The following is an 11,047-nucleotide window of genomic DNA, read 5'->3' as shown; positions in this document are numbered from 1 at the left end:
GGCAACCCAGGAGATGGTGGCCTGTTCACAGCCTCGCTGTTATCCACAGAAGCCTCTCCATGCTAGGTTGGCTCCTGGGCAGTCTGAGAACAAACCCAGGGCCTTACCAGAAATCCCTGGGGGACCTCCTGAATGATAGCTTAAAGTCATCTTATTTGGCTATGAAAATCTAATGTGACCTCACTGAGATACCAGTTCTACAAAGCACACAAAATGCCTCTTAACTAATTTGCATTTCATAAAGCAATGTGGTGCAGGAAGTAGTGGGCACAGGTGTAAGAGACAAAGAAAAGGGGCGTCCTCCTTTGAGAGACAATGAAAGGGCACCAGTTGGTACTAGATCCCTTCAAATTTTAAACAACAAAGATTCTTCTTTAGCCAGTCTTGGAGGGTAGCTACCTATGGAATGTCATTAAAGTTGATGAGTGCTAGATAAGGGGCAGTTCTCTCACCTGCTAACCTTGATGCATTAGCAGTGGGTCAGCCTTTGGCCACATCAGAGTGGGATTTCTTCCCTGGGATGAATACATGATCCAAAAGCTTCTTGATTATATGGAATCCCTAAATACCCTAAACCTCTGGAAAATAAAGTTTGGAGAACAGTCCACCAATCTCCATTTATCTCAAACAAACCATGAGGTCCCTCCCAAGTCCCCAGGGACAAAGCACTCTGGGGACTCACCCTTTGCGGGGTCTTGAGTAGCCTTGTGACTGGTTCTGCACACGGGTGGGGAAGGGGGCAGGTGTGATCTTGTCTCTCTTGTCTCTCCCTCTTATAAGCCACTGTCTTGATAGGAACCCTGCCCCCCATAAGCTCTACCCCCAAATGTTCATTTCTCCAAATCTCAAATATACAGTCAGGTCTGAGCCTTCCAATTGACCTTGATTTCATGGCGCATGGCAGATATTCATGACTGTAGTTTGGGATGATGATAGTTTTCTAGTTTCATAGAAAATGGAAGTCTCTATTTTCCTTTAAAAATTTTTTTTTTAAGTTTGATTTCGGGGAGAAGAGTGAAATAGAAATGGCTTATTCATCATCTCTAAAAGTCTTATTTTTTTTCTACCTTCTTGAGTTAATGTTTTCTTCAGTTGTGTCCAGTAGTTCTTGTCCTTTTGTAAGAACAAGACAAAACAAAACAAAACAAAAAAAACTTTGGGGACTATAAACTGTCTTCTAATTGATGCTTATGTTGCAACTCACCAGTTTTGGCACAAATTATTCTCATTGTCATTGGTTCTCTAAATAGTTTGCAATTTTAGTTTTAATTTTCTATTTATCCCAAGAGTTATTTAATATAAAAACACCCTTAACAAGGATGTTCTTACTTTACTGAGAGCGAGATTTTTATTTTTTTGCTATTCCATTGGTTGTACATTATTTATTTTATTGTATCATGGTCTTAATGTACTCTCCATAATTTCTAATTTATGTTTTTTACAATTTGTTTCAATTTCTTAATGACTTTGTTCTAGTTTGCTAGGCTACTGAAAGCAGATACCATTAATGCATTGGCTTTTAGCAATGGGAATTTATTAGCTTACAAGTTTAAAGTTCTGAGGCTGTAAAAATGTCCAGATTGAGGCATCATCTATTTACCTTCTTCCCGAAGACCAGCTGCCAGCGATTCTGGACTTCTCTGTCACATGGCAAGGCACATAGCAGTATCTACTAATCTCCTCCTTCTCCTCTGGGTTTCGTTGCTTTCAGCGTCTTGCTTCTATGGCTTTCTCCATCTCTTCCCCTGAATTTCATTCTCTTATAAAGGACTCCATCAAGAGGATTAAGACCCACCTTGAATGAGGTGTGTCACCTCTTAAGTTAAGAACCTACTCACTAAAATATCCTACCTATATTGAGTCCACACCCATGGGAATGGATTAACTTTAAGAACATACTTTCCTGGGGTACATACAGCTTCAAATCATCACATCTTGCTACATAGTCAATTATCATCAATGTTCCTCTAGTGTGTGAAAAAAAGTGAGTTCTCTTATTGTTGGTTACAAAAAATATATATAATACATAGCATTATAATTGTTATACAATTAATATGTTATATATAATGAATATATTATATAACGTGTTAATTCAAGTATATCATTTAAATTACCCAAATTCTCAAACTTTTTCATCTTAGGACCTCTTTATATTCTTAAAAGTTTTATTTATATAGTTTCATTTATCAATATTTACTATTTTAGAAATTAAAACAGAAATTTAAAAAATATTTAAAGATGAAAATTACAGATAGACTTTGAAGACAGCATAATAAAGACATTACATATTAATAAAAGTAATATATTTTATGAAAAATTACTATGTATTTTCCAAAACCAAAAAACAATTTAGTTAGAAAAGAAGATTTGTTTTACATTTTTTCAAATCTTTTTCTAATTGACTTTATTTTTTAGAGTTGTACGTTTACAGAAAAATTACACAAAGTACAGTGTTCCCACATACCACCCTCCTGAGTTCTCACAATTAATAACATTTTTATTTAAATCTTTCTAAATTTATTGAGACTTTTTTTTTTTTTAAAGGTTTATTTTTATTTATTTAATTCCCCTCCCCTCCCCCGGTTGTCTGTTTTCTGTGTCTTTTTGCTGCGTCTTGTTTCTTTGTCCGCTTCTGTTGTCATCAGCGGCACGGGAAGTGTGGGCGGCGCCATTCCTTGGCAGGCTGCTCCCTCCTTCGTGCTGGGCAGCTCTCCTTATGGGTGCACTCCTTGCGCGTGGGGCTCCCCTACGCGGGGGACACCCCTGCATGGCAGGGCACTCCTTGCGCGCATCAGCACTGCGCATGGGCCAGCTCCACATGGGTCAAGGAGGCCCGGGGCTTGAACTGCAGGCCTCCCATGTGGTAGACGGACGCCCTAACCACTGGGCCAAGTCCGTTTCCCGAGACATGTTTTATGGCCCACAATATGGTCTATCCATGTGCACTTGAAAAGAATGTGTGTTCTGCTGTTGTTGGATGGAATATTTTATAATGTCAATTAGACCAAGTTGGTTCATAGTGTTGTTCAAATCATCTATATCCTTAATGATTTTCTGTCTTCATATTCTATCAATTATTAAAAGAAGTGTAACAAAATCTCCAACCATAGGTATAGACTTGCTTGTTTTTCCTTTCGTTGCATCACTTTTTGCTACACATGTTTTTTTAAAGACACTTAGACTACCTAAATGTTACATAAAAAACATAGGGGATTCCCATATGCCCCACTCCTTACTCCTCCCACATTTTCCCACATTAACAACATCTTTCTTTAGTGTGGTACATTCATTACAATTGATGAACACATTCTGGAGCATTGCCACTAAGCATGGATTATAGTTTACATTGTAGTTTACACTGTCTCCCAAACAATTTTGTAGGTTATGGCAAGATATATAAAGGCCTGTATCTGTCTTTGCAATGTCATTCAGGACAATTCCCAAGTCCTGAGAACACCCCCATATTACACCTGTTTTTCCCTCTCCCTCCCCCCAGTAACTCAGGAGGCCACTGCCTCCACATCAATGATAAAAGTTCTTCCATTGCTAGAATAACAATAAGTCTATAGTAGAATAACAGTAAATCTACTCTAGTCCATCGTTCATTCCCCGATTCTGAGGATTCTGGGATGGTGATGTCCACTCTGCCTCTAATTGAGAAGTGGCTTAGATCCCATGGGGCAGATGGATGGGACTATCTTGCTTGCAGTTGTAGACTCTCTCTGTTCCTTGGGATGGTCATTGCCCAAAATCATTAGTTGTCCTGGGTGAGTCCAATGAACTGGAGAGTAGATGTTACAACTCTGGCACATGGAAAGCCCAAAGATTTAAGTCTCTTGGACATAAACCTATCAACTCTAATAAGCATAAGCCTATCGACTCTAGTACTAACTATAGGATCAAATAGAAGGGGCAGAAGAGCCATGTGTAGGGAAACCACAACTGAGTCCAACTCTGTCACACTGGGGAGCATAAATTCCAAAGCAGGTCCCACTGGCAAAGCACCAAACTCCTGAGCTGTCAGCCCTGACTATACTGTCTGGATGTCTCCAGAGTCCTCAGGAGCTCCACTATTTGAGGTAGAATTTACTTAGGCAGTCTATGATATTCCTGCTGAGATCTGCATAAGCATAACCTCTGGGATGACCTCCTGACTCACTTTGAAATCTCTTAGCCATATGAATTCATTTGTCTTTACGTTTTCCCCCTTTTGGTCAAGGTCTCTTTCCAGTTGCATTGCTAGTTGGTACTTGGTAGTAATTCCTTGGTGCCAGGGAGGCTCATCCTCAGGAGTCATGTCCCACTGGGTACATGACTGGGGGGAAGGTAATGCATTTATATGCTGAGTTCAACTTAGAGAGAGGCCACATTTGAGATTTGAAAAAATGTAAAACAAATTACCTTTCATGAGGTAAGTTTTAGGCACCCTATAATACTAGGCTAAGCTTCAATTTCAAAAGTTAAGGTTCATAAGTACAGTCATCAATATCAAGGGTCCATCAATGGTCCATCCTCCTTCATCCGTCACCGCCCCTGTTCTCAGGGGATCCTCACTGTCCCACTAGAGAATGTGGCAGAGTTTCCCAGGATGGGAATTTGATATTCTTTCAATTATTGTGTGAATCTCCACCCACCGTGACAATGCCCCATGAATATCTGAACACATTTATATGCCTTATAAATGCTTCATGTGTTCTGAAGATGTGTTATTGTCTACATAAACATTTAGGATTATTGTGTCCTCTTGATGAACTGATCCTTTTATCATTACAAAATGACTTTTTAAATTATTTTTTTTTTAATTTTTAAAGAAGCTTTAGATTACATAAATGTTACATAAAAACTATGCCCCACTCCCTCCCCCTCCCATACTTTCCCACATCAACAACATCCCTCATTAAGTGTGGTACATTTGTTACAATTGATGAACACATTTTGAAGCATTGCTAGTAACTATGTATTATAGTTTACATTATAGTTCACGTTCTGCCCTGCACAATTTTGTAGGTTATGACAAAATATACAATGACCTATATCCATCATTGCAATGTTACATAGGACAACTCCAATGTCCTGAAAATGCCCCCATATCACACCTATTCTTCCCTCTCCCATCCCTCAGAACCTCTGGTGGCCACTGCCTTTATATCAATAAGAGTTCTTCCATTGTTAGAATAATAATGTCTATAGTAGAATAATAATAAGTCTGCTTTAGTCCATTGTTCATTACCCAATCTTGAGGATTTTTTGGGGGGGATGGTGATGCCTACTCTGCTGCTAATTGAGAGGGAGCTTAGATCCCCTGGAGCAGATGGATGGAACTCTCTTGCTTGTGGTTGTAGACACTCTGTTCCTTGGCATGGGCATTGTCCATCATCATTTCCTTTTAGTTATCCTGGGTGAGCCCAATGAACTGGAGAGTAGGAGTTGCAACTCTGCTGAAATTCAGGGTTCAACTGGCACATGGACAGATCAAAGATTTCAGTCTCTACCCCTGGTAATATTCTTTGCTCTGAAATCTATTTTGTCTAATATTGAAATTGCCACTCCAGTTTTCATTTGACAGTGATATATCTTTTTCCATTCTTTTACATTTAACACAGGTTCCTTTACATATAAAGTGTGTTTCATGTAGGCAGCATAAAATTGGGTCTTTCTTTTATCTTTAGTCTGGCATTCTCTGTCTTTTAATTCAGGTGTTTAGACTATTTTTGTTCAATGTATTTATTGATATAATCAGGTTTAAGTTTATGATAACTACTCAATGTCTCTGCTAATTCTAACATCTGTGGTATTTTTGGGTTGGTTTCGGCAATCTTTGTTTGGGTTCCAGTCATTGCTGGGTGCTAGGCATTTTTATATTCCTATAAATACTCTTGAGCTTTGTTCTAGGATGCGATTAAGTTACCTAGAAACAGTTTGATGTTTTCCATTCTTGCTTTTATGATTTGTTAGGCAGATCTAGAACCATTTTCAGTCTAGGGTCAATTATTGATGCAAAACCTTCCTGAATATTCTACCCAGTGCCTCATGAATTAAGAGGTTTTCTAGTCTAGCTGTTAGGAATAAGTGTTATATTCGGTCCTGTGTAAGAACTGGGTATTGTTTTTCTTTTCCTTTTGGATGTTTTTTTTCCCAGGTCTTAATGACATGTGCTTAAAACACATGTGCTGATTAATACCTTCCTGAACATGCAAGGAGGCCCCATGATAGATCTCTGGATTTCTCTCTCTGTCTCCCTCGGTCCCTCTCTGTCTCTCTCTCTCTCTCTCTCTCTCTCCAGCTCTCTCCAATCTAGCACTCTCTTGACGCACTCTAGCCACTTTGGTCTCCCCAGACTCTCCACTCCATCTCCTCAATTCAGGGAATATACTGGGTTCCACATCTCTGAGTCAGGGCCTGGAAACTTTCTCAAGGCAGTAAACTGAGGCAACTGTAATTCCACCTAGTTTGTATCCTTACTCACAATTGCCTTATGTCCAGTTGCTTGAAAATTATTCTTTTAAATCTTTTGCCACTGTTTTTATTTGTTCATTTGTTTGTTTGTTTTTGTTTTTGTAGGCAGGGGTATAAATCCAGTTTCTGTTACTCCTTCTTAGTTAGAAGTGAACGTCTACATTTAAATATTTGATTGACTTGAAATTTATCTTGGTATATAATATGAGGTGAAAAGCCAACTTCAGGGAAGAGGCTGTGGCTCTATCAGTTGGGCTCCCATCTACCATATGGGAGGCCCTAGGTTCACGTCCCGGGGCCTCCTTGTGAAGGCAGGCTTGCCTGCACACTGCAGAGAGCCGCTGGCCCACAAGCACTGCGGAGTGCCGCTTGGCCCACAAGCACCACGGAAAACCAATTCATCAAGGTGATGCAACAGAGAGGGAGACAGGTGAAAACCAGAAGAGTGTGCAGTGAATGGACACAGAGAGCAAAACAACAAGCAAGCCACAAGGAGAGGGGGCAATAAATAAAAATAAATACAGACACACAGAAGAATGCACAGTGAATGGACCCAGAGAGCAGACGGCAAAGCAAGCCGCACAAGGAGGTGGGAATAAAAAAATCCAATTTCAATTTTTCAGATGGCTACTCTGCTAGGCTGAATAATGGTCCCCCAAAGAATGCTCTAATCACCAGAAACTATGAATTTGTTTTCTTAATGGCAAAAGGAATTTTACAGATGTGATAATGTTAAGGAGCTTGAGATGGGGAAATTATCCTTAATTATCTGGGTAGACCTGATGAAATCACAAGGGTCCTTATTAGAGGGAGGCAAGAAAGTCAAAGGTGGGGGAAGGCAATGTGAAGACGGGAGCAGAGATTGGAATAATAAGGCCACAAGCCAAGGAATGCCTGTAGTCTCTAGAAGCTTGAAGAAATAAGGAACAGATTTTCTTCTGGAGCCTCCAGAAGAAGCCAGCCCTATCACCCCCCTTGATTTTAGCCCTGCAAGACTTACTTCAGATTTCTGAACTCCAGAAGTATAAGAATACATTTATGTTGTTTTAAGTCACTAAGTTTGTGGCAATTTGTTAGAGCAGCAACAGAAACTAACACAGCTGCCCAAAATCCACTTATTCAAGAGTCTATCTAGGAAGCGGATTTGACTTAACTGATAGAATGTCCGTCTACCACACGGGAGGTCCAGGGTTCAAACCCCGGGCCTCCTGACCCATGTGGTGAGCTGGCCCATGCGCAGCGCTGATGCACGCAAGGAGTGCCGTGCCACACAGGGGTGTCCCCCTCATGGGGGAGCCTCATGCATAAGGAGTGCGCCCCATAAGGAGAGCTGCCCCATGTGAAAAAAGTGCAGCCTGCCCAGGAGTGGCACTGTGGACACGGAGAGCTGACACAGCAAGATGACGCAACAAAAAGAGACACAGATTCCTGGTGCCACCGACAAGAATACAAGTGGACACAGAAGAATATACAGCAAATAGACACAGAAAGCAGACAACTGGGGGGGGGGGGGTGCGGGGGGAGGATAGAGAAAGAAATAAAAAATAAAATAAATAAAATAAAATAAAAAAGAATGTCTATCACTCATGGTTAAAAAATATCAAATTTATCATAGTTGTGAAGGAGCAACTCAGTTCTAGCAGGGGGAATGTAAACAGAAGTGACTTGGGTTTCTCCCACTTTTTGCCTTTAAAAAGATTTTCTATCATTCTGTCTGGCTCCTTTTCCTTTTCCCATTGGTTGGAAGATGGCAAAGCTGTAGCATGTACCATGGACCAGAAGTGAAAACCACATGTTCAAAATGACAGAGCTGCTCTTCTGGCCCTGGACTGCTCAATGATGACAGGACTGTTTCGTGAAGGGAAAGTAATTGTCTATCCTAGTTTAAGTCTTTGATTTGGGGTCTCTTTTGTACCTAAAAGTGGAGAAACCATAAACACATGGCATTTGCATAGGAGTTGAATGGCAGACAAGGCAAGGCATAGACATTACAGATGAGAAAACTGGTGACCTTAATGCCAGGACAAATTTTTGGTGGGGACTGGAGAAGATTCAGGCTTTGTGGACCCTGAAGCTTATGCAATTTTTGGCCCTTTTAAGGAGAATACAAACTTCCAAAAACCCACCAAAAAATTATTTAACATAAGAAAGAAAGTTGCAACAAATTAACAACTTTATGATGCTTATAAATACTATGAGAATCACAAAACCCAGAAAAACTACATATTTTCAGTAACTGCCTGACACACCTCTATAATGCTTTCTCCCTGCATCTTTCATCCATGCATTCTGATTACTACTACATATCACTTTGCAATAGAATTTCCATTAGAGAGATTAGAAAGAAAATTCAATTATTATTCTAGCATGGTTGATCAAAATTAGCTTTTCAATGACATTTTTTAAAGGTTTCTTTTAGTTTCCCAACTTGTTATTGGTAATGCTAGGTATATTGTTGGATTTAGGGCAAATTTGGGGAAAACCTCTATCAAGTTCCTGTCATATAAGGGCTATGTGATTTTGGGAACTCTCAAATTTTCTTGTTCAGTGACTCATCTTAAATACTCTTTGAAGTGATTACATTCATTACCCCAGTTTGTCATCAATAAACTTGTAGTGTCTTTTGGTGAGTTTTTAGTCAGTATTTAGAACAAGATGGCAAAAAACAAGAGTCTGTATAGATATGCTTGAGAGAAGTCCTTTCAGGCTGAGGAAGAAGCAGGAGCACAGGCAGGTCCGGCAAAGGCAAGAGTTCATGGATGGAGTATAGGTGCAGGGATGGTGGCAATGGGTGAAAAGCCTGGGCCTTATGTAATTTCTAGCCTGCTGGGCTGCCAAAATCAATATACCAGAAATGAGTTGGCTTTTGCCATGAGGATTTATTACCTTACAAGCTTACAGTTCTGAGGCTGTGAAAATGTCCAAATCAAGGCATCATCAAGGTGATGATTTTTCCTGAAGACTGGCTGCTGGCAATCCTTGGGTCCTTTGCCACATGGCAAGGCACATGGCCGTGTCAGCTAGTCTCTCCCTTCTCTTCTGGGTTTCGTTGCTTTCAGCTTCTTACTTTTGTGGCTTTCTCCATCTCTTTGTTTGCATTTCATTCTCTTACACAGGACTCCAGTGAGAGGATTAAAATCCACCCTGGGCCATGCCTTAGCTGAAGTAACCTAATCAAAAGTCCTACACACATTTGGTTTACATCCATAAAAAGGGACTAACTTTAAGAAAATATTTTCCTGGGGTCCATTCATCTTCACACCATCACAGATAGGTAGGCAGGTGAGAAACAGTGTCAAACGTGGCAAGTGTCTGAGGATGGACTCTAATGCCTTTAGTCTGAGGAATCATGGATGCTTGGTTGATTGCTGGGAATATGAAGGCAGTGTAGGCCCATGTGAAAGTCATGGCATCAGAGTGAGACAAGCTTTGGACCGAATCCCAACTCTGCCAAGTACTATCCTGGGAAAATTTGTCCGCAAAAACATGACTCGACACAGAAGTGACTGCAAGCCACATGAATATATTCCCCTAAGTCCTACTAAATGCACTCCCAGTTCAACTTCCCCTTAGATCAATCCCCGTAACTACCCCATTCTCAGGCTGCAAGACTCAAGGGGAAGTCTGAGGGGGAAGATGAAGTGGCGAGAGACACAAGCCCTATCTGAATTCAGTTAAAATAATTTTTGCAAATTTTACAAAAACATATGACTATGTGAACACATTGCTAGGGACTCTCCCAGAGCCCTACAAGGGGCTTATACAAGCAAAGGGCCCAGAAGCTCAAGCTTCATTAGCTTCATAGTAAAACCATCTCTTGTTGGGGAGCATAAAACAAAACACACACACGATGCATTAGTTATCTACTCTTGGATAACAAATTATGCCAAAATTCAGTGCCTTCAAATGATACACATCGATTACCTTGCAGTTTCTGTGGGTCAGGAATCCAGGCAGGACTTACCTGGGTTCTCTGTTTCATGGTCTCTCACAAGGCTGCCTTCAAGATGTCAACCCGAGGTCTGTGGTGTCATCTGATGGCTTACCAGGGAAGGATCTGCATCCAAGTTCATACAGTGGTTGTTGGCAGGATTCAGTTCATTAAGGGCTAAGCTGAAGGCATCAGGTTTCAGCTGTTTGCTGTACACCCTCAGTTCCAACAGGACAGCTTGCTTCACCAGCAGTTCCTGAAAAGCATAATAAACACCCTTAACTCTCTTAATATAGAGGATCCCAGATGTTTTTGTTTGTGTGAGTTATAAATATTGATAGTTACTGTATTAGAAATGAAAACAATGGTTAAAGAGTGTGAGTGTCAGAAACAACAATCTGGGCTCTACTCTGTAACACTGGAGGAGCTATAGCATTCTCTGTGCCTCAGTTTCATCATCTATAAAATGGGGACAATGGTATCTACTTCATAGGACACCTTGAAGAGTCAATGAACTAATAAGGGTAAGGCACTCGGAACTTGATTAAAAGAAGAAACCCTCCTTCCAAGAAAAAAAGACAAATTTATACTTGGTGGAATGAGAGTTACATGGGTTATGAGAACAATATCTGAGTTTGCCACGAACTCATGGATGTAATC

Source organism: Dasypus novemcinctus, chromosome 17 (assembly GCF_030445035.2).
Source record: "Dasypus novemcinctus isolate mDasNov1 chromosome 17, mDasNov1.1.hap2, whole genome shotgun sequence".
In the NCBI taxonomy this organism is placed as follows: Eukaryota; Metazoa; Chordata; class Mammalia; order Cingulata; family Dasypodidae; genus Dasypus; species Dasypus novemcinctus.
Note: the sequence above shows the minus strand (reverse complement) of the source record.